The sequence below is a fragment of the Pituophis catenifer genome, unplaced genomic scaffold (genome assembly GCF_029215685.1).
Source record: "Pituophis catenifer annectens isolate HBS135680 unplaced genomic scaffold, rPitCat1.0.hap2 SCAF_2, whole genome shotgun sequence".
Classification (NCBI taxonomy): domain Eukaryota; kingdom Metazoa; phylum Chordata; class Lepidosauria; order Squamata; family Colubridae; genus Pituophis; species Pituophis catenifer.
The window spans coordinates 31,283,939-31,311,356 of record NW_027256882.1 but is presented as its reverse complement, the minus strand read 5'-3'; the positions used below and the strand labels follow the sequence as shown (position 1 = coordinate 31,311,356).

At 44.0% G+C, this 27,418-nt stretch overlaps 1 pseudogene; it reads right to left on the bottom strand.

Moving 5' to 3' along the window:
• LOC139310067 (uncharacterized) overlaps positions 1 to 23,692 on the bottom strand; it is a 44,759-nt pseudogene extending 21,067 nt beyond the window's left edge.
• Between the last annotated feature and the right edge of the window lie 3,726 nt (positions 23,693 to 27,418).

The window sequence follows — 27,418 nt, the reverse complement described above, 5'->3', positions numbered from 1 at the left end:
GGGCGTTCTCTGTGGGTGCTCCCACCCTCTGGAATGAATTACCTACCGAGCTCCGGACAGCTCCTGATCTCCGCTCCTTCCATCGGGTCCTGAAGACTTGGCTGTTCAAACAAATAGGCTGACTCTGATTCCGGGTTTTATTATTTACTATTAATTAGTTACCGTATTTTCCGGCGTATAAGATGACTTTTTAACACATGAAAATCTTCTCAAAAGTCGGGGGTCGTCTTATACGCCGGGTGTCGTTCTCCTGTAACCAGGCTCCTGTAACCAAAAGACTCTGACGAGCCTTAAATGGCTCTGGCGATCGAAGCTCTGACGATCCCAGCTTTGCTTGCTAATCAGGCAACTCAGCTGGGATGCCAGAGCCATGTTAAAGGAAAAAACTTTTTTCTTTTTACGTGGCTATGCAAGCTCTGACGATCCCAGCTGAGTTGCCTGCCGATCAGGCAACGCAGCTGGGATCGCCAGAGCCATCGATCCAAGCTCTGACGATCCCAGCTGCGTTGCCTGCTAATCAGGCAACTCAGCTGGGATCGCCAGAGCCCAGAGCCCTGTAAAAGGAAAAGTTTTCCCCCTCCAGCTTGCTTACCTTAGCTGCTAATCGCAACGCTTGCCTTGCTTCGCTTGCCTGAATCCATTCCATCAGCAAGCCACTCCCTGCCTGCAATCATGCAGGCAGGAGTTGTGGACTTCAACTCCCAGAATTCCTCAGCCAGCAAAACAAAGCTGGCTGAGGAATTCTGGGAGTTGAAGTCTACAAGTCTTAAAGTTGCCAAGGTTGGAGATCCCTGTTCTATTGGGTAAGTTTTTTTCCCCTTTGGTAGCTTTAAAAAAAATAGTCAATTGGGGTTTTTTTAGTTCTTCTTTTTTAGACCTAGCCATTTAAAGTTTAGGAAGTTTTAAATTTAGCTTTCATATAAAAATAAAAATAAAATAAAATAAAGTAATATTTGTGCAGCTTTCTGAGATTTAGTGTGTTTCTGTAGTGTTTCACTCTAACTACACAAACACACAAAATCTCACAAAGCTGTATGTGGAATTTTGTGTGTGTAAAGTGTGAAAGTTGGTTTTTTGGGCTTTTTGTGGCTGTGTGAGGTTCCTGCTTGTTGCAGGGGCCATTTTGGGTCTAGCACAGCTGCTTTTACATTGTGGGTGAGCCTGTTGTGTTGTGTTGTGTTGTGTTGTGTTGTGTGTGTGTAAAGTGTGAAAGTAGTTTTTTTGGGGGCTTTTTGTGGCTGTGTGAGGTTCCTGCTTGTTTCAGGGGCCATTTTGGGTCTAGCACAGCTGTTTTTACATTGTGGGTGAGCCAGTTGATGTTTTTTAATTTTTATTTGGTGTGCGTTGGAAGAGGGGCAGTCTTATACGGCGAGTATAGCCCAAACCCTATATTTTAACAGGAAAAGTCAGGGGTCGTCTTATACGCCCAGTCGTCTTATACGCCGGAAAATACGGTATTTGGTTTAAAATGGGATTTTATTGTACTTGTTTCTTAACTGTATTTGCTGCTCTGAGTCCTTCGGGAGAATGGCGGCATATAAATACATGTAATAAAATAAATAATAATAAATAAATAACCAACAGAACTGCTATGAAAATCACAAGTATTCCCATAATGAAGAACTGTTAAGGGAGACACTACTGTTTCATTTAATTTAGAAAACAATATTCTGTGAAAGGACTGGAAAAAACCCTAAAGGTCACAACCTAACATTTTAGGTAATAAAGTCAGAACTATGGGAGTGATTGAGAATTAATCATTTGAATATCATCAGCTGAACTGGAAAAAGTGCCCCAATTAATTCCTGCACTATGGGAAAGATAAAGAGATGTTGGAGAAGAAATTGAGGCCACTTCCTCAAATTAAGGACCCTCTTCTATCCCTCAGGAGTGTGGGTGGTTGAAAGAGGGTTGAATTCTCCTTTCTCTCAGAATTATCTCCAAGAGGAAACAAGCATTTCAAGAAACAAAAAGATTCCGAGAAGAAATTAGTTCTCCAAATACTGGCAGTCAGCAAGGTAATTCTGCACTTGATCCTTACCGGCTCAAGATTGACAGCCTTCAATCTGCCAAGTCTTGGGCCAGGGCCACCGCCTGGGAACAGCTCTCAGCTCCGCACTCCCTCACCCAGCTCGCCATCTCCGGGGGCAGCAGGGCCAGCAGCTGCTCCAGCACCACCAGGTCCAGCATCTCCTCTTTGCTGCTCCTTTCCAGCCGCAGCCACTGACGGCACAGCCGGTGTAGGCGGCTGCAAAGCTCCCGGGGCCCCTCGGCCTCCATCGCGTCTCCTGCTCGCGAGCAGCCAAAAGAAGCCCAAGGCAGTCGGAAATGTTCTCCGGGGCCCTCTCCGCACTCCCTTCTCCGCTTTCCAGGAGGGGAGAAATGGGTGTCGAGCCTTCTGCGCCTGAGGAGAGCAACGGACAACCGTTCCCGCCAATTTCTTGCGCGCTCCTGGCCTCACGTGCCTCACCAAGGATTCCGAACGATAGATACGTGATTCCTAGAGGGAACCTAGGAGAAAGAAAACGAAAGCGGACTTTCCTCTTATGGCCTACAGGGGTCTCTGGCCCGCTGCTCTTCTCCCCGGAGGGGTGATGCGGGCAAAGGGAAGGCCAAGACCGAAGGCGTCCTCCCCCCCTTAATCAGGCGCTTCCACCTCCCTAGGTTTTGCGCCGTGGAGGAAAGTCGGGGAACCTCAGCTGAAAGATGGGGCTCTTCTTCGTCTCTAGGTCCAGCGCAGGACGAACGGATAGAGGGGCCAAAAGTGGGCTTGAAATCGGGGAGGAGGAGGCAAGTTGGATCTGGGGCTGCGAACGAGGGGGAGCCTTCCCCTCTGCCTCGCCCCTGAAGTTCGCAGTATGGCTGGAGCAGACAGCTTCCATTCCCATACTCCTTTCCTGAACACGGGACTTTCTGTTTCTCCCGGTGGTTCGTTTGCCGGATTGCTAGAGCAAAAGTGGGCGTAGAGGTCTGAGGGTTTCAGTTTAATGGAGCTGGCGTCTTTGAGAAGGGCTATTGTTGGGTACAGAAGTCATCTTGGATACAGGCTTGGGAACCTGCATTCCTGGTCTAGGAGTCCTGACTGGAGGACAGCCCTTCGAGGTAGTCCAGAGAAGATGCACAAGAATGAATACTAGTGCTAGCTCTACGATGAGGCCACAATACAAAATTCTGAAACTCTGAAAGTATTTCTCCTCTCCTTTTCCTCTCTGGAAAATTAGGGAGAGTTTCCTCTAATTCTTGCAATGCCCCCTCACCCTCCCAATCTCCTTGTGGGGACTAAGATATATTTTAATCAGGAGTGAAATCCAGAAGGTTCTGACAAGTACTGGAGAACCGGTAACAGAAATTTTAAGCAATTCGGATAACCGGTAGCGGAAACTGGCTGGCCCCAGAGTGGGGTGGGAATGGAGATTTTGCAGTATCCTTCCCTTGCTAAGTCCACCAAGCCATGACCACCAAGCCATGACCACAGAACCGGTAGTAAAAAAAATAGGATTTCACCACTGCTTTTAGTGGTTGTCCAGTCTGCGACTCTCTCCCAATGATTCCCACATACCATTACCCCATTTCAGAAGTCTTTTCTAATTCTTTATTTGTAGAGAAGAGAAACAAAAACATATAAGACTTTAAAATAAAATTTGCTATATTGTCAATGAGAATGAATAGTTTGAATAATATCAGCTGAAATGACAACTAAAGGTGCTGTAATCATTAATGTTTTTGTTCTCCATACTCAATACATTTGTAGATGGATCTCTGTGGATCCTTTGGTGGCCAGTGATGCCTCTCTTGAGTCCAGCCACATACTCTGTAGGCTACTTCTAGAAGCTTTTCAGAGGAGGTGCCATCCACCTTTTGCAGATTGCGCATCATGTCCAGAGCACTTTGGCCAATAAAGAACATATTCACCGAACAGTGATTCTCCGAGGCTTCCGGATTCAAGTCACTGTACTTCTGAAAGGCCTGATAACGGCACTCAAGGAAGTCATTTGGGCTTCTGTGCCAGCTGATAGATATCTTCCCCAAGTTCTTCTGTTTTGGAGTGGCAGTTTGCAAGGCAGTGACACACAGATCTTGAAATGCCTTTAAGTATTCATAATCTCATAGCTATTGATAGACCACTTAGTCGGTTTCCAGAAAAAGGGGCCTTTCTTTCCTCAGCAAGTTTCCTTGCGGCAGTTACTACTAAACATCTTTCTTCAGACATAAGGAAAACATGTAACATGGCCTGCAGGTCTGCCCAATTGGGGTTGTATGAATAATGGAGAAGACCAGATCAGCCTATTTATGTGGGGCTGCTGTGTAGGAACCAAGCCAGTCCTTCCATGCATAGAGATCTGAAGTGGAAAAGGCAGTATAAATTAAGACCTTCTGGGCATCCCCCCTTCCAATAGCACCATGTTTGGTAAGGGCCTTATAAGATGGGGTGGGGCTGAGGGAGTGGAAGGCTTAAGCCCCAGAGGGTGACATAGCCACTATCCTTTAACATCTTTTTAGTTCCTTGTAAAGTCCAAAAAAAGTGCATAATCAGCTTGCTGATCTTTGTCCATGCCCCTTTGGGCATAGTTCTCCCATGGTGAAAGTATATAAAAGGCACTCACGTCATACTAGCATTTGCAACCTGTTGAGCAGGAGTACAGGATTGCCTCCCCTTGCTATCTAAGCACCCCCAGACATGGGTTAGGTGTCGCTGAAGCAACCATTCCACCTAGCCCTGGTAAACAGTGGGATATAATTTAGGGGAGACACTCTTACATCAAATAGATTAACACACATTAAGAGAGAAATAGAAAAATGATATTCCTTATCTTGTCATCAGCCCTCCAGAGTAGAAAAGGAATTAAATAGAGGCAAACAATAAAAGTCCTGGTCCTCCAAAATTTAAGACTTGGGGAGAATCAAGAAGGGAAGAACCTCCAGGAAATCCCAGAGTGCGCTTGGTGCGTCTCCCTTCCTGGGCTTCCCAAAACAAATCACTTCTCTGGGCTGACTCACCAAAAATGTTTTGCTGGTTTCAGATGTGGTTAGGTATAAAGAAAGTCAGAGTCCAAGTATTTACCTCAATAAGCTTTTATTCAGCTGAATAAAGATGGACCTCCCTTAACAAAGGAGAACCCTGATTACAGTTTGACACTCATATTTCTGTGTTTGCTACATTGACCACTTTTCCACCCAGAAGCACTGGCATACTCCAACCAGACAAGCTGGCACACTCTATAGAAGATAAAGAAGTACAGAAATAGCCATCCACTACCCTTGGAAGTCCTCCAAAGACATTGGATGTCATCTCAGGGACGTTGGGTGTTTCCTGAGGAACCTACCATGACCTTGAACACCTGCAGTGGGCCTGGTCACATTGGCACATATACTCCAAGACTTTCAATAGAAACATTAGATTCGGGGCGTGGCCAGCATTGCAGCGGTATGGTGTGGATTCCGGAGCCCCAGGAGAACACCAATATCCCAGCTGATTTTGGGGATCTCCAGGGATCATAGCTGTCCTGTAGGGACATCGAAGAACGGAGGCAGAGGCTGGCACAGATAGGGAAAGCGCAAGTTCCCTGAAGTGCCAGCATTAGTCTTTGACCCAGTGGTGAGGGAAGGCAGCCATTGGAGCTGTCAAAAGCCGGGGAGGCTACAAACAAGAAGAGGAAGAAAAGTGAGGTGATCATCTGGGTGAGAGAGTGAAGTCTTGGAAACAAGGTTTCTTTAATTTTTTTTTCCTCCTGAACTTTTAAAAGTATCTAAATTAAAGAGAATTGGCAAAGAGGAGAGTGGAGGGAGTAGAATAAAGCTACCTCCCCACTTCCGGAATAGCAGTGAAGAAGTGGAAGCCATTAATAAGGACAAATTAGTAAAAGTGGAGAAAGTAATTTAACAAATATAACAACTTGGAAGCAGATTGGGAAAAGAGGCTTCTCTGGCTAATGAACTGTATTTTGAAAATTTGAAGTTTTTGCAGCTGGGAGTTTAATGTTGAAAGAAGAAAAGTAAATTGATCTTTTAAAACTATTTTAAGTGTGTCTGCAGTGCCATCTAGTGGTGATAGAAGAAATTAAAGAGAATAAAGGAGATTAGAATGGAATGACCTTGGACAGTGTTTTGGAAACTGGCAAGAAGATTTTAATGAGAAGTAGTCTTGTGACTTTGTAACAGAAGGGGAAAGACAAAGAAGAAGAAAAAAGAATGAAAGCTGTTTTTCTTTTTTCCCTTCACTTGATGGATCTATAAATTTTGGAAGGTTTTGGAAAAGTGATACTTCGGAATACTATTTCTTCTTTTGTTTTCCCTTTTGTTTCTTTTCTCTCTTTTTTGTTTGTAGAAGCATCTTAAAATTAAGAGATTTAAATTTTTTATCATTGGCATGGTTTTTGTTTTTTCTACTTTTTAACTCTTTTTGGGAGATTATAAATATTTTTGCCACCTTTTTATTGCAGGCTGGATATTTTAGCAAGTACTTGAGCTTTGAATCTTCATTTTTGTTCTGAGTTGGGATTTTTTTTATCCTCTCTTTTTCTTCTTCTTTTCTTCTTGCCTTTTTGGGGCATTTTGATTGCTTTTTTTTTTTTTTTTGGTGTTGTTTTTCCGGATACAGTCTTTTATCTCTTTTTTTCCTTCTTTTCTGTCTTATTTGGAGTATGGATTAAGCATATATGGATTAGGGTAGCAAGAACCTGAAGAGTTTGATTGGGCAGTTTGAATTTGAAGAAATCGAATATTTGGATTATAAATTGGGCAGTAAGATTTGAAAAAACAAGATGAAGAAAATAACACATCTATCATCACCATCAATATCTGCAGCATCTGATACTACAGGACAAAAAACAGAACCCACACCACAGCAAGAGAAAGTTAACACAGAATTTAAAAATATGCTACAGACTATATATGAAGATCTTAAGACAAGATTAGATAAGGTAGATGGGAGAATGGAAAAAATGGAAGGAGAACTGAAAGAAGTTAAAGAGATGATAGGGAAAAATGAACGATTGCAGCAAATGGAAGAAAAAACAGAAGCAACAGAGAAAAAAGTTGAAGAGATGGACTGTAGACTTACAATTACTGATAAAAATCAGGAAAATCCATTATAATTCTGGAAATGGATAAAGCTGACTATTATCTAAAATTTCAAATTATTGAAGAAGAGAAAATTTGGCAGAGAAAATTGCAGATATATTAGCAGAAGCAATGGAAGAAAGTAAGGAAGGGATATTAAGTAGGATCAATGAAATATATAGAGTGCACACAAGATATGCGATGAGAAACAAACTGCCTAGAGAAATTCATGTTAGATTTACAAAGAAAACACAGAGAACAGAGATACTGCAACTGATGAGAAATACAACAATAAAGCACAAAGAAAGAGAAGTAGTGGCACTGAAACAAATTCCAAGAAGAGTTAAGAGATCTGAGAAAAGAATATCAATTTCTCACAAAATGTTTGATAAAGAGAGGAATAAATTTTAGATGGTTAATTCCAGAAGGAATACTGATGAACTGGCAAGAACAAAGATACAGATTAGATTCAATAGAGAAAGCGGAGTTATTTTATAAATAACATATAGAAGTCCAAGAGGAGGAAAGATTGAGAGATGAAAGTGGGGATGGATGACAGGACGAGAAGAAAGAACAGCCAAAAGAGACAACAAGAGAACAAGAAGAGAGAGCGTTGAATGAAGGAGCAAGGGCGAAAGAAGTTAAAGAACAAAGGGAGATAAGAATGACTAGATCAACAAAGCAAATAAATAAATAAGAAATGGAAGAAGTTAAAATAATATCTTTGAATATAAATGGACTGAATTCGGCAATAAAAAGAAGAAAAATATTTAATAAATTAGAGAAGTTAAAATTAGAAATTATATGTCTACAAGAAGTTCATATCAGAAAACAACAAAAAGCTTTTGGAGTGAACAAAACTAGGGACATTGTATACAACATTGGCTTGTCAAAGTAAAAGGAGTAGTATTTTACATTAAACGGACAATCCAATCCAAACAAATATTTGAGGATGAGGAAGAGTATTAATGGTAGAAATTGTAATGAACTATAAAAAATATTACTTGTGGGTATATACACTCCAAATGAAAATCAAGAAGAGTTTTATGCAAAATTACATAGGAAAATACTAGAATATGAATATGAAGAAATTTGCATAATTGGAGATTTTAATGCGATTGTTGATAATGAGCTAGACTATAAATCTACAAAAGTGAATAAAAAATCAAGAAAGACACTTCCGAAAACATTCCACACAATGATAGATGAACTAAGCATACAGGATGCTTGGAGAAAAAGAAATTTAAAGGAAAAATAATATACATTTTATTCAAATAGGCATATGTCATGGTCAAGAATAGATATGATGTGGATGTCAACAGATTTAATATCTAAGATAGATAAGATTGATATAGAAGCAAATATATGGGCAGATCACAATCCAATAATGATGACATGGAAAGGTCAAAGAAAAAGAATGAGGTGGACATTAAATCAAAGTTTATTAAATGAGAAAGACTTTATACAATATATGGGAAAAGAATGGACTTTTTTGTTTAAAGAAAATAGAAAAGATACATCATTGCAAAATGTATGGGATACTAGCAAAGCACATATAAGGGGTTTGGCAATGACATATGCAGAAAAAAGGAATAAACAGAGTAAACAAGCTCAAAAAAAATTGGAGGAGGAATATAAGAAGTTGAAGAAAGAATTGCAAAAAAATTCACAAGACAAAAAGATCAAAAATCTAATGGATTTGAAAAAACATAAATTGAATTTAATAAAAAATGAAGACCTGGCAAGAAAAATAAAATCATCAAAGCAAAACTTTTTTGAAAATGCAAATAAACCAGGAAGATGGCTAGCATATAAAATGAAGAAGGAAAAAGAAGGGAAATTGATAAGCCAATTATTAGATCAAGAGGGAAAGATACACTATCAAAATGAGGAAAAGAAAAAAATAAATGAGGAATATTATAAGAAACTATATCAACAAGAACAGACACCAGAAGGAAAAATAGAACAATATTTGGAAAAAGCAAAGATCCCCAAAATATCAGAACAATTTAAAAAAGCATTAGAAGAAAGAATATCAATGATGGAATTGATGGAGGGAATTAAAAAGCAGAAGAATGGAAAAACCCCAGGACCAGATGGGTTACCAGCAGAATTATATAAAAAGTTGCAGGATGTACTAAGTAATACACTGCTACAAGTATTTAATGATTTACTAATAGAAGCCAAGGTTCCGAACTCATGGATGGAGGCGTATATAACTCTTATACTAAAAGAAAAAACAGATTTACAACCAATAAAGAATTATAGACCAAGTTCACTATTAAATGCAGACTAAAATATCTGCATCAATTATGGCGGAAAGATTGAAGAGGTTGTTAAATGAATTTATACATCTAGATCAAAATGGTTTTCTGCCTAAAAGACAAATTAGAGACAATATAAGAATTATATTGGATACATTGGAATATTATGAGGCACATCCAGAGAAACAAATGGCACTGTTATTTTTAGATACGCAGAAAGCATTTGATAATGTGAATTGGCAATTCATGACTATACAACTACAAAAGATGGACTTTGGTGATAGATTTATTAACATGATTAAGACTATATATAAAAACCAATCGGCAAAAGTAATAATAAATGGTGAAACGACAGAGAAAATAGATATAAGAAAAAAAACTAGACAAGGGTATCCGCCATTATTCATTTTGACCCTAGAAATTTTAAAAGAAAAATAAGACAAGACAAAGAAATAAAAGGGATGAGAATTAAAAAAGAAGAATATAAGCTACAACCATTTGCGGATGATCTAGTATTCATTATGAAAGAACCAATAGAAACAAGCCCAAAGTTAATTGAGCAAATAGAGGAATATGGAGAAGTAACTGGTTTGAAAATAATGATCACAAAAATGATAGTTAAAAATATGAGGGAAAAACAAAAGAACCAATTAACGGAGAAACTAGATATCCAAATAGTGAAGAAAGTGAAATATTTGGGCATCCAACTAACTTCAAAATGTATCACAGTGAAGGAAGATAATTATTATAAACTGAGAAATCAGATTGAAACAGAAATTTACAATTATCCTTAATGGGAAGAATAGCATTAATTAAAATGAATGCATTGCCAAGACTGTTGTTTCTCTTTCAAACAATTCCGATAAAGCTGGAGAAGAAATATTTTGAGAGTTTGAATAAAATGATGTGGAAATATATATGGCAAGGGAAAAAAAGCAAGAATCTATCTTAAATTGCTACAAGATTCTAGAATTAGAGGAGGATTTGGTCTACCAAATTGGGAATTGTATCACCAAGTGGCGATGCTAACTTGGATTAAAGAATGGATTTTATTGAGAAATACAAGGCTATTGACTTTGGAAGGATATTGTTAAATCGTGGGCGATTGAAGGAAGACTCGACACAATGTAACTGTAATTCTTTTATTTAACTCCAGAAACAGCAATGGCTATTCCAGCCTGGGCAGCCCTTTATATACGTAGGAGCTGTCCACGGCTACAGCCACTGACGTGCCTCCAAATTTCCCGTTCTCAGGACTAATTCCTGATTGGCTTATTTAAACTGTTACTTGATATCTAACACTCCTCCCCCCTAGTTCAGTGTCCGCCAGTCCGGGGTCTCCTAGGCTACGTAGTCGCGTAAGTAGGCGGGTCGTTTGGAGGTTCGACTGGACCTGCGCAGTTCAGTCGTCCCGGTGCCTTCGGGTTGAGAGGTTGAGGTCCGCTGCTCTCTGTGTGGGCTCCGGAACTCTCTCGAACTCGGTTTCCGGCGTGGATTCGCCTCCCACTTTACTTGGCTGTCCCCTCCGGCTCCTTTTGGCGCCTGTCACCTCCTCCGTGGTCTCAGGTACGTGCTCGCTGTTATCTTCTTCCGGGCTGGTGTTTGGCATGTCCAGACCTGGTGTTTGTGTATTGGCCCGCTCTGCCACTGCTTGCTTGTCTTTTCCTTCCCCCTGGTTGTTGTGCTGGGGTTCACTCTCGACTCTCGTTAATCTTCCTCTGAGCTGGTCGATGTGCCTTTTCCAGTGCTGGCCGTCTGTTGTTTGGACTCGGTAGGACAGGGGCCACGTCACTTGGGTTATTGTTGCTGGTACCCAGAGTGGGTTTCCGCTCAGGTTTTTTGTGTATACTCTGTCCCCTGGCTGGAACTCCCGGATTCTGCTCGTGGAGTCGGTTGGCTTCTCTGTGCTGTACTGCGGGTGCAGTCTGTCCAGAGGAGATCTCAGCTTATGGCCCATTAATAATTCTGCTGGACTTCGGTGGGTCGTGGCGCTTGGTGTAATATGCTGGATGGCCAATAGTTTATCTAATTTGGCCTGAATGTCCCCTGGGCCTAGTCTCATGAGTGTCTCCTTTGTAGATCTCACCATCCGTTCCGCAAGACCGTTCGTCAATGGTTTTTTCGGGGCGGATAACGCGTGCCTTATTCCTTGGTCAGCGAGGAACATCTCGAAGGCGTTTGATGTGAATGGTGGTCCGTTGTCAGAAACTATGAGGTCGGGAATTCCATGTATGGCGAATAGACATCTCAATACTTTAATCACTGCGTCTGCTGTGGTCGTTGTCATGAGTACTACTTCGAGCCACTTCGAATACGCGTCCACGATGACTAGGAACGTATTCCCTTTGCAAGGCCCTGCAAAGTCGATGTGCAATCTGGCCCATGGTGTTCCTGGGTTTTCCCAGTCGTGGACGGGGGCTGAGTTTGGTGCTGCCCTAGACTCTTGGCAGTTCGCGCAGGAGGACACCCACGTTTCGATTTCTTTGTCCATCCCGGGCCACCACACGTAGCTTCTGGCCAGAGCTTTCATCCTCACGATCCTTGGGTGCCCGTCGTGGAGTAATCTGAGTGTCTGTTCAGTCTTAATGTGTTTGGAACAATGACTCTATCCCCCCACAACACGCACCCCCTTAGTCCTGACAGTTCATTTTGCCTCCGTTTGTATGGCAGGAACTCTGGGCTTATGTCTTTTTCTTCTGGCCACCCCTTCCAGATCCAATTTAAAATTCGCGCCAGTATTTTGTCCTTCGAGGTGGCCCTTGCGATGTCAGCTGCAGATATTCGGGCTTCCTCCATTGTCTCGATTAGCAGTGTGGTCATCGCTGGCGCTGGATCCTCCCCCGTTTCTGGAAGTGGGCACCTACTGAGGGCATCTGCATGGTCGATTGATTTTCCCGGGTGGTGGAGCAGTGTGTAATCGTAGGCTGCCAAGAATTCCACCCATCTTAGCATTCTGGGCGACAAAACAGGGGGTGTTGGTTTGTCCCCTACTATGATGCCTAACAGTGGCTTGTGGTCGGTTATTAGTTCGAAGCTCCGACTGTAGAGATACTCATGGAACCTTTTTATTCTGGCTACTGCGGCTAGCGCCTCTTTGTCCAACTGGCTATAGTTCCGTTCGGGTTTTAACCAAGTCCTGGAGAAAAATGTGATGGGGGCCTCTGTTCCGTTTGTCATCTTGTGACTCAATACAGCTCCGATGCCGAAAGGGGATGCATCGCAAGTTAGTCTTATTGGCAATGTCCTGCTGTATTGCACCAAAATTCTGTCCGAAGTTAAGAGGTTCTTTATGTCTTCGAACGCTTTCCTCTCTCGCTCCCCCCATCTCCATTCTGCCTTCCTGTCCAGCAGCAGGTGAAGTGGTTCAGCAGTGGTAGCTTTCTGCGGCAGGAAGATATTATAAAAGTTAAGCAACCCCCAAAACGCCTGCAGTTCGGTTTTATTTTTTGGGGTGGGTGCTTCCTTGATCGCTCTCAGCTTTCCGGGGATGGGTCTAATTCCCGACTCATCTATCAAGTATCCCAGGAACTCGACCTGAGTCTCTACTAGTTGGCACTTGTCCCTTTTAACTTTGAGCCCCACTTTCTGGAACCTTGTCAACACCTCCCTCAGTCGCTGCTTCAATTGAGCCGTGTCCCTTGCTGATATTAACACATTGTAGAAATATGGGACAACTCCTTCGATTCCCTGTAGGAGCCGTTCCATCAGGCTTTGGAATAGCCCGGGCGCTACGCTCACCCCAAATTGCAGTCTCTTACATTTGAATGCGCCCCTGTGTGTAACGATGGTTTGTGCTTCCGTGGTGGCTTCATCTACGGGCAGTTGTTGGTATGCTTGTGCTAAGTCCAATTTTGCGAAGATTCTTCCCCTCCCCAGGGAATGCAAGAGGTGTTGAGACTACTGGTACGGGGTATGCGCTTTGTTGGAGCGCCTTATTTAATGTATTTTTATAGTCTCCGCACAAGCGTACTGACCCATCAGGTTTAATCGGTGTCACGATGGTGGTTTCCCATCTCGCGTGGTCTATCGGCTCTAAGACTCCCTGCACGACCAGTTTATCTATTTGTTCGTCTATTTTTGGCCGTAGCGCAAAAGGGACTCTCCAGGGTTTGATTCGGATTGGGGCTACCTGGGGGTCTAAATTGAATGAGATTGGGGACCCTTTGTACTTGCCTAGCTCGTTGTTAAACACCTCTGCGAACTCCCTCATCAGGTCCTCCTCCCAGGTGTCGTTTCCGATGTGGTCGACACCGGTGATGGCTAGCCCCAGTGGCTCGAACCACTCCATGCCCAGCAGGCTGGGCCTATCTCTGTCCACAATCGTGAGGGGTAGCGTGGCTTTGAATGTCTTGTAGGCGACGTTGAACTTGCCAATGCCTACCACAGGGATCCGGTTCCCTTGGTAGTCGATGAGTGTGAGGCGCTGTCGTTTGAGGTCGCGGGCTGTGATGTGTGGCAGGAGCTTCTTGATTGTTGTCCAGGATACCATCGATAGGCTGGATCCTGAGTCCACCTCCATTTTGCAGGATCTCCCCTCGATCAAGACTGTCACCGCCATCTTATTTGCTCTTCTCGCACTGGCATGGCCAATCACGATGGTTTGATGGGTTTCGCCTCGATCCGCCCGGTGGTCATCGTTTCTTTGTCCTCGCCCAAACGGTTGTCTCTTCCCACTTGTCTGGAACTTTCTGTTGTTCGTTGGCGATCGGGGGGGTCTGGTCCTCCTGGAGGCTGGCTGAGATGCCCTGCAGACCCTCGCTATGTGCCCTTTCTTTTTGCATCTTTGGCAGATAGCTTCCCAGAATCTGCATTCGGCTCTCGGGTGGTTCCCTTCGCATCCCAAGCACCAGGCCTCTCTCTTCCCCTGTTGTCTCTCTTTACAATCAGCTCAAAGGTGATGGACTTCATCCTCCTCGTCCTCTTCCTCCGAACCTGATTCCACTCTTTCATAGTGCACGGCCGCCTCCTCCTTTACGGGTGGCCTACTTTTCATTTTCTTCATAGCCGCCGCCAATTTCTGGGATGCTTCGGTTGCGGATGCTTCTTCCAAGGCCTCCTTGAATGTAATTTGAGGCCGGGCCAGCAACCTACTCTGTAACGTGAGGTCCCTCAGTCCCAGTACTAGACGGTCCCTCATGGCCTCTTCTAGGTTCAGGAAATCGCACGCGGAAGCTATTTCTCGCAAGGTCGCCACGAACGCACTGATCGTCTCTCCCTCTCTTTGGTCCCTCCGGTAAAACTCATGTCTTCTTACCAGGGATGATGCTTGCGGTGCATAGTGTGCCTTGAGTATTTCCTGCAGCGTTGTCCAGGTCATGGTCTTCAGATCGGCTGGGGCGGCGAGTGCTTTTGCCATTTTAAACACTGCCGGGCCACAATGGGTGAGAAAAAGGGCTCTCTTCCTCTGTTCTGATAAACTCAGCAGATCGTTCACCTCCATGAACATATAGAATCGCTCCATGTAGGCTTCCCAATCTTCTCCGGTTGGGTTGAACGGAGCGGGTGGTGTGATTGCAGACATCACGATAGCCGATGATCTGACCGGTGTTATACGGTGGATCGGATGGGTGGCTGATGATTGCTTGGAGATTGATGTGCAGTCCTGTTCCTTCAGATCCCACCTTCGTCGCCAATGTTAAATCGTGGGCGATTGAAGGAAGACTCGACACAATGTAACTGTAACTCTTTTATTTAACTCCAGAAACAGCAATGGCTATTCCAGCCCGGGCAGCCCTTTATATAGGTAGGAGCTGTCCGCGGCTGCAGCCACTGATGTGCCTCCAAATTTCCCGCTCTCAGGACTAATTCCTGATTGGCTTATTTAAACTGTTACTTGATATAACAGATATGATTTACAACTAGGTTGGCATGCTTTCTTATGGTATGGAAAAAATCGAATACATGGATGCTTTCAGAGACATTGCATAAGGAATGGTTTATTAGCAGTATGGGAGAGAGTAAAAGAAAAACATTGTATGGAAATACCAATGTGGCTTTCAACAATAGAAGCGTTGACACATCCAAATATGGTTAACATGGATACGATTGTAAGATATAAAGACATCTTGACAGAGAAGGGAGAACTAAAACAGAAGCAAGATTTAGAAAAACAAGGGATTGAGATTGATTGGTATACATGGTTGCAGATACAATCAAGATATGATAAAGATTTGAAGCAATATGGTTTTAATTTGGGGGAATCAGAGTTGGACCAGATAATGACTGGAAAGGATGAAAAAATGATTAAAAGACTGTACAATTATTTGTTGCAAATTAGATTAGAAGATGAAGAAGTTAGAGACAATGATAACAAGGGCGAAAAACTTTGCTTATGCAGTAGAATTAGAGAAATGGCAACAACTATGGGAAAGGAATAATAAATTGACAATGGCGACTGCATTTAAAGAAAATTTATATAAAATATTTTACAGATGGCATATGCCACCAGAAAGATTAGCAAAAATGTTTAAAGATAAATCACCCAAGTGTTGGAAATGTTCACATTTGCCGGAATCATATTATCATATGTGGTGGTCATGTATAGAAGCAAAAAATTATTGGTCTAGAATACAGACATGGTTGGAGGAAATGTTATACAAACCTATAGAATTAAAATCTTGTAATAAATAAGGTCACTGATCCACCACCAGCAATTTCCAACTTTCAGTGCTTATACCTTTTCTCCTGTGTAACTACATGGATGGTAAATAAGATTCTAGTACAAATCAAAGATTGTTGCATGTTCTATAAGCTTCCTGCCATTTCTGAATCCTTGGATGATGGTGAGGTTTATTAACAGAGTTGGAAGGGACCTTATAGGTCATCTAGACCACTGGTGGTCCGTGAGAAAATTTTGGTGGTCCGTGGAGAAATTTTCTATTTTTGCATTTTTGCAGGTGGTGCAATATGGAAAAAGGAGTGCAGCCATCGCCGTCCAGAATGAATGGTGCTGTTGTGATGGTGGGGGAGGGGGCGGCACAAGTGGGAAGAAATGGCGTTTGTGATGGCTGGAAGCTGCGGGAGCGAAGCACTACTTTCATTTGCACGACAACAGCATTCCGCCTCGGTATATTTGCGCCAACCAGTGGCGCAAGGCAGCCCTCATCTCCTGCCGCCTGGAACTCGGAGTGGTAAATGGTGACTGGTCCGGGGAGCAGCCGGGTTTTGCTCTCCATTGCGGATGCCAGATCAGCTCCCTGCAAGCTCGTCTCTCGAGGAGCCTGACTAAAGTTTCCCGCACCACTTCAGGGAGTGCTCCTCAAGAGACGAGAGCTTGCAGGGGGCCTATCTGGCATCCGCAATGGAGAGCAAAATCCGGCTGCTCCCCGGACCAGACACTGTTTACTGCGCTGACTCCCAAGCGGCTGGAAACAAGGGCTGCCTTGCACCGCAAATATATCAAGGTGGAATCCTGATGCCACACTTACAGCAGAGAAGAAGCTGGATTTTGCTCTCCATTGCAGACACCAGTTCGGCCCCCTGCAAGCTCTCATCTCTTGAGGAGCCCGACCAAAGTTTCCAGCGCCGCTTCAGGGACTGCTACTCGAGAGCTTGCAGGGGGCTGATCTGGCGTCCGCAATGGAGAGCAAAATCTGGCTGCTCCCTGGACCAGTCACCATTTACCGCTCCAAGTCCCAAGCGGCAGGAAACAAGGGCTGCCTTGTGCCATCGGCTGGCGCAAATATACCAAGGCGAATGCTCATGCCGCACAATTTCAAATAGTGCTTCGCTCCCACACTTCTTCCGGCCCTTGAATGAGAATGAGAGAGATTGGGGGGGGGGAGAGTGAGAGAAAGAGGGGGGGAGAGAAAGAGAGAGAGGGAGAAAGAGTGGGAGAGAGAGAATGAGAGAGATAGTGGGGGAGAGAGAAAGAGGGGGAGAGAAAGAATGAGAGAGAAAGTGGGAAAGAGAATGAGGGAGAGAGAGAAAGAGAATGAGAGAGGGGGAAAGAGAAAGAGGGGAGAAAGAATGAGAAAGAGGGGGAAAGAGAGAATGAGAGTGGGGGAGAGAGAGAAAGGGGGAAAGAAAATGAGAGAGGGGGAGAGAAAAAGAAAAAGAGTGGAAGAAAGAGAGAATGAGAGAGGAGGGAGGGAGAAAGAATGAGAGGGGGATTGAGAAAGAGAAAGAGAGGAAGAATGAGAAAGAGAATGAGAGAGATAGTGGGGGAGAAAGGGGGGAGAGAAAGAAAGTGGGAGAGAGAATGAGAGAAAGAATAAGAGTGGGGGAGAAAGGGGGGAGAGAAAGAGAATGAGAGAAAGAGAGGGAATGAGAGAAAGAGTGGAAGAGGGAATGAGAGAGAAAGAGAGAGAAAGAGTGAGAGAAAAAGGGGGAGAGACAATGAGAGAGATAGTGGGGGGAGAGAGAGAAAAGGGGGAGAGAGAGTGGGGGAGAGAGAAAGGGGAGAAAGAATGAGAAAGAGTGGAAGAGAAAGAGAAAGAATGAGAAAGGGGGAGAGAGAGAGAATGTGAGAGAGAATGAGAGAGGGGGAGAGAGAAAGAGAAAGGGGGAATGAGAGAGAAAGAGAATGAGGGGGAGAGATAAAGAGAGAATGAGAGAGAAAGTGGGAGAGAGAAAGAGGGGGAATGAGAGAAAGAGTGGGAGAGAGAAAGAGGGCAGAGAGAATGAGAGAGATAGTGGGGGAGAGAGAGAAAAGGGGGAGAGAGAAAGAATGAGTGGGAGAGAGAGAAAGAGGGGGGAGAGAGAATGAGAGAGATAGTGGGGGAGAAAGGGGGTAGAGAGAAAGAAAGTGGGAGAGAGAAAAAGAGAATGAGAAAGGGGGAGAGAGAGAAAGAGAATGGGGGAGAGAGAAAGAAAGAGAGGGAATGAGAAAGAGAGAATGAAGGGGGAGAGAGAATGAGAGAGTGGGAGAGAGAGAGGGAGAGGGGAATGAGAAAGAATGAGAGTGGGAGAGAAAGTGATGGGGAGAAAGAGAGAATGAGAGAGAGGGGGGAGAGAAAAAGAGAATGAGAGAGAAACAGTGGGAGAGAGAAAGAGAGAGAGGAGGGAGAGTGCCTGAAGGACCCCATCCCGTCACTGGGAGTCCAGGTGCTTCAGCAAGCAGCGCGCTGATTCGTATTAGTGGTCCGCGAAATTTAAAATTATGAACTTGGTGTCCCTGAAGTCCAAAAGGTTGGGGACCCCTGATCTAGTCCAACCAACTGCCTAACCATTTCTGACAAATGGCAGCCCAATCTTTTCTTGAAAGTCTCAAGTGATGAAGTTCCCACATCTTCCGAAGGCAATTTTTTTTTTAAAAAAAATTGATTTATATGCTGCCCTTCTCCGGAGTCTCAGGGCTGCTTAGTGCGTTAAGCAATAGCCTTCATACTTTTGTATATTTATACAAAGTCAGCTTATTGCCCCCACAAACTGGGTCCTCATTTCACCTACCTTAGAAAGGATGGAAGGCTGAGTCAACCTTGAGCCTTGGAGAGATTCGAACCAGCAGTAATTGCAGGCAGCTGTGTTAATAACAGGGTGCTTAGACCACTGTACTATCAAGGCAATTGATTGACTGTCAGAAAGTTCCTCCTTATTTCCAGGTTGAATCTCTCCTTGATCAGTTTCCATCCATTATTCCTTGTCTGGCCCTCAGGTGTTTTGAAAAGTAGCTTGACCCCTTCCTCTCTGTGGCAGCCCCTCAAATACTGGAACACTGCTATCATGTCTGCCCTGGTCCTTCTCTTCACTAGACTAGCCATGCCTAGTTCCTGTAATTGTTCTTCATGTGTTTTAGTCTCGTTCCCTAGTCATCCTGGTTGCTCTCCTCTGCACTTTTTCTAGTCTCTCAACATATTTTTTATAGTCTGGTGACCAAAACTGGATGCAGTACTCTAGGTGTGGTCTTACTAAGACTTTATAGAGTGGTATTAATACCTCACTTGATCTTGATTGTATCCCTCTATTAATGCAATTTAGGATTATATTGGCTTTTTTGGCTGCCGCTGCACACTCCTGGCTCATATTTAGTTGCTTGTCCACTAAGACTCCTAGATCCCTCTCACAGTCACTGCTATTAAGCCTGATTTCACCCAGTTTATATGTGTACTTTTGGTTTTTCTTACTTTACTTTTCTTTTCCTTTACTTTTCTCTATATTGAATTTCATTTTGTTAGATAGAGCCCAGTGTTCAAGTCTGTCAAGATCCATCTGGATCTTAAGCCTATCTCCTAGGGTGTTAGCTATTCCTGACCGCTTTGTATCATCTGAAAATTTGGTAAATTCTCCTTCTATTCCCTCATCTAAGTCATTTATGAAAATATTGAGGAGTACTGGGCCAAAGATGGAACCTTGTAGTACCCCACTGCTTACTTCTCTCCATGTAGATTTGGACCCATTAAGGACTACTCTTTGAGTATGGTTTGTCAGCCAGTTACGAATCTAACTGATGGTGAAGCTATCTGCAATGTATTAAGTCTGCTGATGTAGGAAGTAGGAAGTAACATTCTGTTAGTTGATTGGTTAAGTCACCTGACAGCTGACACAAGAGCTGTCAGGCAGAGTTCCAAGCAGTTTCAGTTATAGCTGTGGCAGTTAGCCCAGCTGTTGTTAATAAACGGTTAATTACATGATCTTCGCATTGTCCATTTTCCTTGATCCAGCCAATACATTTCACTATCTATCCCACTTTTTTCTAGTTTATGAAGAAGTAGGTTGTGGTCTACTTTGTCAAATGTCTTGCTTTATTGTTGAGAATAAAGCTGAATCTATGGATTTCATTTATTTTTCCTGTGTGGATACTTTTATGAGAAGTAAGCACGCTCAATGGTTGTCCCACTTCTCATGCATTTTTAATTTTCTCCTGTGGGGATGCCTCTGTGACAACTACAGATGCTATAGTCATTAAAGCTCTTTTCATACTTGATGCACTTACATTGCTTTGCCTGTGTCAATCTTTTTATGATAAGTAAAAAAATTTCTCTTTCCTCACTCCAGGCACATATATTATTTATGCTGTGTGATTCCTTTGATGGTGATTAAGAAGAGTCTTCCTGCTGAACCTCTTACCACATTCCGTGAATTTATACGTTCTCTCCCCAGTGTGGAACATTTCATGACAATTAACTTTCTTTCTAAGTAAAGCTCTTTCCACACTCCATTCATTTATATGGTTTTTCCTCAGTGTGGATTCTTTCATGACGATTAAGATTTCCTTTTCTTGAACAGGTCTTTCCACATTCCATGCATTTATATGGTTTCTCTCCAGTGTGTATCCGTTCATGAAGACTAAGATGTCCCTTCTGTGTAAAGGTATTTCCACATTCCATGCATTTATATGGTCTCTCCCCTGTGTGGATTTTTTCATGACAATTAAGATGTTCTTTCCGGGTAAAGGTCTTTCCACATTTGAGGCACTTATGTGGTTTCTCTCCAGTGTGGATTCTTTCATGATGATTAAGATGTCCCTTCCGTGTAAAGGTCCTGTCACATTCCATGCATTTATATGGTCGCTCCCCTGTGTGGATTCTTTCATGACGATTTAGATGTGCCTTCCGTGTAAAGGTCATTCCACATTTCATGCATTTGTATGGTCTCTCCCCTGTGTGGTTCCTTTGGTGGTAAATAAGATGAACGTTGTTAATGTCTGTACATTTATGTGGTCTCTCCCCAGTGTGGATCCTTTGGTGGAGAATAAGTGTACTCTTGTTAATGAATCTCTTTCCACACTCCATGCATAGTTTCATCTCTCTGCTCTGACTGGAATCCCTCCCAGATTTTACAAAGGTATGTGGTTTGCTTTTGCTGTATTTTTCATACATTTTCCCTTCAGTCTGGTTTATGCCATATTCATGTAAATCAAATTGATTTTTCTCTTTTTTCTTATATTTTTCCTTTTGCGTTCCTTCCAGGCCTTGCTGGGGCAGGAAGCTAGGGATTCCAACAGGAACAGAAGTGGATGACATCTCCCCTCCATTTTCTGAGTGCTTCCTCTCTCGTCTTCTTGTGTCCTCGTGGCTAAATATCACTTCTTCAGCTTCACACGTCTCTGTCTTTAACCTTCCTTGCTTGCTATTCTCATATTCCAGCCCATCATCTCCTTGGAAAAAAGAAAATAAATATTTCTTGTTAAAATTAGAATGGTGAAGGGGTGTGTGTCTCCCCCTCAAAATCATATGTTCTAGGTTTGGCACTAGCTATGTGTCTAGCTAGGATGTGAAGGCTGCAAACTGTTATCTAGGATATCCTGATGGTATACAAAGAAATATATTAAGGCTTTGGTGCTGATTGGTCAATCTGTTCAGCCACTGCCATGGAGCATCTAGAACATTTTCAGAGTCTATGGTGAGTATTTCTGCCAAGGCCTTAAGGAGGGACGATCACCTTAAGCATCTGAGTGTAAATAGCTAGTCATCCTCCACTGAAAAAAACCTCCCCCAATGAATGGAAGCCAGAGCAAAGCTTGGCCTTACCCAGAGCAGCCATATTGTTCAAATTTTCCCACATGACTTCTCTGCACAAGGTCTTCTGACCAGAATCTAGCAGCTCCCACTCCTCCAGCGTGAAGTCCACAGTCACCTCCTCAAATGGATCAGATCCCTGATAAAGAAAATGTTCCTTGGCAGACATTACCAGGAAAGACTTGCAAGTTTTCTCTCTTACCGCACAAAATGGAATCAGAAGTTCACAAGGAACTCAACTGACATTTTCTTACTGGAAACAGATTTATGCCTGTATCTCCATGTTGTCTTTGGGGCTGGGAAGCCATAGCTCCACAAATCATGGCTTAGATGCATCCCGGCTATGGAATAGCAATACAGCCACCATTGCAGTGTTTCCCACTGGGCCTGAATAACTCAGCAAGGAGGTTTCAGGGAGCAGAGTCCCCTAGGCTAGCAAACTCCTAAGTAAAAATAACACACCCACTAGAAATTTTTCCTAACCTATTTTAAAATGTTAGCAATGAGCCTAGAAATCCCAAGTCACTTGGCCAACAATCTTACTGTTGCAGCTATTTAGCATTCACTTAGGGCTTTATTCTCATGGGATTCATGTGGTTTTTAATCTTATTCCTATTCGTTAAATTCATGGGCTTCATTTCTAACTAGTTTTCAGCACTCTTCTGAAAAATATGACCTATTAAACTCTTTCCAGCAAACAAATTTTCTAACAATTTCTAATTTTCAGATTGTCTAATACAATGAAGCCTACAAATTTTCTCTTGTTTGCAACTCAGGAACAATCTTGAACGCTGAGTGTGATTCCGCAGGACATTCTTGGGGGGGGGGCATTGAGTTCAAATGGACACAGATTCAGCATTTGATGGTAAAAGCAGATCATGAAGAGATGGAGTTTGTACTCTACTGCTCTCAGAAGAAACCTGCACTTACCTGGCAAGGAGGCCCCACTTGGATCCTCCTAAAAAGCAGCTCCTGAGAATGGCTGGATGGATCTCCTCTTTCCTGAACCTCTGCGGAGATCTCCCCCATGAACGGCTCCTGCACCTGACAGAAGAGTCTGGTTTATAATCCACTTTCAGAGAACCATAAACATATTAATTTGCTTGCCTTACTTTTTGCCTCTGTACCTGTATTTCCCCAACCTAATTCAAAGTTAGAGGACTTGGGGACTCTGCTCTCTATGTGGCTGCTATTTCTGGGTAGCTGCTGGTCATTTTAGATAGGTATTGGACTTAAAAATCTCTGTTGAAATAACTAACAAAACTGCTATGAAAATCCCAAGTACCCACATAATGAAGAACTGTTCAGGGAGACACTACTGTTTCATTAAATTTAGAAGACAATATTGTGTGAAATGACTGAAAAAAACTCTACAGGTTAGAGAATTCTCTGAGAATTATCTCCAAGAGGAAACAAGCATTTCAAGAAGAAATTAGTTCTCCAAATACTGGATCTTTCAATGCCTGCAAATGAACTGATGTAATGGCAGTCAGCAGGCTAATTCTGCACTTGATCCTGACCGGCTCAAGATTGACAGCCTTCAATCTGCCATTACATCAGTTCATTGCAGGCATTGAAAGATCCCCGATTCTCCCCTCCTCTGCCCATTGAGCTGCCTCCCCTCCTCACCTGCTGCCCCTTTGGCGGCTCTTCCCTCTGGGTTTGGCTGAGCAGGAAGCCTTCGGCCAGGGCCACCGCCTGGGAACAGCTCTCGGCCCCGCACTCCCTCACCCAGCTTGCCATCTCCGCGGGCAGCAGGGCCAGCAGCTGCTCCAGCACCACCAGGTCCAGCATCTCCCCTTTGCTGCTCCTTTCCGGCCGCAGCCACTGACGGCACAGCCGGTGCAGGCGGCTGCAAAGCTCCCGGGGCCCCTCGGCCTCCTGGCGGCAGCCATCGGGAGCGCGGAAGCGGCGGCGGTGGATCTCTGGGCTGAGGGCGCCCTCCATCCCTGGAGATTTCTCGGCCTCCATCGCGTCTCCTGCTCGTGAGCAGCCAAAAGAAGCCCAAGGCAGTCGGAAATGTTCTCCCGGGCCCTCTCCGCACTCCCTTCTCCGCTTTCCAGGAGGGGAGAAATGGGTGTCGAGCCTTCTGCGCCTGAGGAGAGCAACGGACAACCGTTCCCGCCAATTTCTTGCGCGCTCCTGGCCTCATGTGCCTCACCAAGGATTCCGAACGATAGATACGTGATTCCTAGAGGGAACCTAGAAGAAAAAAAAACGAAAGAGGACTTTCCTCTCCTGAGAAAGTAGAGCGGCTGGTGAAAAGCGCGCGGCTGCAGCCGTTGCTTTAGAGCGGCGGTACATTAAAAAGGCGGGGAGAAGAGCGATGTTCTCGCTGTCGCCATGCTAAATTAGACCCCTGTCCTCTGCCTTGCAGGAAAAATCAGGGAGGCTGAGCTCAAAGATGGGGATTTTTCTTCGTCTCTGAGTCCAGCTCTGGATGGGTCCTCCTAAACATCGGAAGGCGTCTGGTAGCCCCTTTCCCAACTGTTTCCTTCAAAGCCAAGAGCTTCGTGAGTGAAGCTCCCTTCCCGACTCTTTGTTTTCTCATCGTGAAAATTATATCTTCCCGAGAGTTTTATTTGCCAGATGGCAAGAGCAGAAGGAAGGTTAGATGACTGAGGATCTCAGCTTAAGGCGGCATGCACCAATCCCTTTGCTTTTTCGCGTCTCTATTTAAATGCTGATCCTTGGAAGTAGTGAAAAACCAGGTGAAGGACAGATTATCTTCTTGGAGAAAATCTTACTTTATGTGGTCACTAAGAGTCAACACTGATTTGATAGCCCATAATCTATCAAAAGTCACTTGTGGAATGAGCCACTTTCCACAGTGCTGAAAACTTTGCGGGCAACTTTAGTTACTGCCTATTCCCACCGATCCTTCCTTCCCGTCTTGTATTTGCTGCCCTGCTGTTGCTCTACGGCTTCACTTCCAAAATGGATCACTGCTGCCCCCACCCCGTCCCCCACGCTCAGCCTTGCCCTCTAAACTTTCCTCCCAGCTGATTTGAGTGGTGATTGGGAAGCAAACCTGAGAATGGGGAAGCCACTCCATCTCCTGCCCATCGCTTAACTGTTTGAACTGATGTGATGTGAAGGCTGTCCAGAGTGGAAGACATCCATATGGGAGTCTCGCACTGAGTTTTCCACCCGATTCTCATTCCACCTGGCTCTTGCCAGTGAAGTCAAAGTGAAACATAAGCGACAACCCGGTTGCAGGAGCAAGACCCCGGTTTAGCCCATCCGGAAGTAGGGTGGCCTTGTCCTGTGTCCAGACACCTTTTGCCTTTGAGGGATTGCTGCCTCCCCATCATCTGAGAAGAGGACCAGCCTTGAAAGAGCCACTCCTCAGCCTTCTCCAAATACAGAAAGGCCACCATATTTTCCTTTGTACATTCAGCAATCCCAGAACTCCCCATGGGAGAGGGGGGCATCCAAGGAAATCAGCAGGGCAATGTGTGATCCTGGACTCAGAAAAAATGCCCCTCCTGCCATTGATGGTTTCTCCTGGCAAGAAGCCGGCTACTGGGCACCAGCTAGATCTCTCCTTTCCACCTTCCTTGCTGAAGTTCTTCCTTCCCAGTCTGAGATCTAAACGCCTGGAAAGGCAGAGGAGGAACAGTCATGCAAGTAAACTAGTCCGGAGGGACCTCTGGGACCCACCAAAATAGTGGATTTTGGATCACACTTCCCAGTTGTTGGATTCAAAATTTTTTACTACTGGTTCTGTGGGCGTGGCTTGGTGGACACGGCAGGTGAAAGTTACTGTAAAATCTCCATTCCCACCCCACTCCAGGGGAAGGTTACTGTAAAATCTCCATTCCCTCCTGATCAGCTGGGACTCAGGAGGCAGAGAATAGATGGGGGCAGGGCCAGTCAGAGGTCGTATTTACTGGTTCTCTGAACTACTCAAAATTTCCGCTATCAGTTCTCCAGAACTGGTCAGAACCTGCTGAATACCACGTCTGACTCTTTCTCTGGAATTACCTGGGCAATTCTTACTCTGTTCCTTGTTGCAGGACCAAGCAAACTGGTGGGGTCTGTGCTTCTAGACAAGTTTTATATCTCTCTGTCTTTCTTTCTGGGTATATCTTTGAGAAGGGCTATGGTTGGGTACAGAAGCTGTCTTGGATACAGGGTTGAGGTCCGCATTCCAGATCTGGCAATCCTGACTGCAAGATCCATTTGTCAGGCCTTCAAGCTAGTCCAGATAAGAAGGTCAAGAATGAATAGTAGGCTCTATCTCTATTGTGAGACCACAATATAAAATCCAGCAACTCTGAAAGTATTTCTCCCCTCCCCTCCTTTTACTCTCTGGAAAACTAGGGTGAGTTTCTTCTATCATTGTTCCAATGCTCTTTACCCTTAGTCTCCTTCAGGGGACTAGGACCGTGTTGCCAAACCTATGGCATGTGTGCCACAGGTGGCATGCAGAGCTCTCTCTGCAGGCACGCAAGCTGTTCCCCCATGCCCAGTTCTGCCACGCATGTGCTTGCGCCTCCCACCAGCCAGTTGGTTTTTGGGTCTCTTCTGCGCATGCATGGGGGGGCTGGGTGCATGTGGGAGATGCATGCGTGCATGCATGAGTGGGGGGTTGTGTGGGGGGGGGTCATGTGCGCATGCACGGGGCATGTGGGGGGTCGCACACACATTGCATTATGGGTGCTTTTGGCTCTCAGTGCCAAAAAGGTTAGCCATCACTGGACTAAGATATCTTTTACATTCTGCTTGTCCAGTCTGTGACTCTTCCCAAATCATTCCCACATACTATTACCCCATCCCTATCCGAGTTCCATGGAAGTCTTTTCCCATTGTTTGATAAGAAGAGAAACAGAGACATACAAAAGTCTTTAATAATAAGGTTTGCTATATTATCATATATTGCATGATTATTTTGAAGAATATCAGCTGAAATGGAAAAAGTGCCTCAACTAACTTTTGCAATAGAGGAAAGCAAGGGTGGGTAGAGAAAGAATTGTGGCCAATCTCTGGAGCTTCTTACACCCCTCAGGGAGATGGGAGGTTAACATAGGCTTGAATTTCATGAATTATCTCAGAGAGGAAACAGAAGCATTTGCCTCAAGAAGAAAAGCATCATCCTATGATAAGTAAGGTCACTGATCCACCATCAGCGATTTCCAAATTCCAATGCTTATACGTTTTCTCCTGTGTAGCTACATGGATGGTAAATAAGATTCCAGTACAAACTAAAGAACTTTGCACATTCCATGAATTAATAAACTTCCTGCCATGTCGGGATCCTTGGATGATGATGAAGTTGACCTCAATCCATGGATTTATTTTTCCTGTGTGGATCATTTTATGTGAAGTAAGCACCCTCAGTGAAGGTGGTCCCGCTTCTGAAGCATTTCTTTTTTTTTTTTTTTATTGCAAAAGTTTTACAATTACATTTTCACCCCTTTTTTTCACCCCCCCCCACCTCCCTCCCCAAACTTCCCGTCCTCCCTAACCCTCCCTAATCCTCCCCCCCCAGACTTCCCTATTATCTACTCATAACTAATAACACTGATATATAAACCTGAACCCATCCCTCCCCCTATATAATTTTTCCTCTTTTTCTCTTTACATTAAGATATTTCTAATACATTATTTTCAAATAAAAGCTATTTGATACTTTCTAGTTTGGTATTTGTTCTGAACATATTCTATCCACCTTTTCCATTCCCATTCATAAGT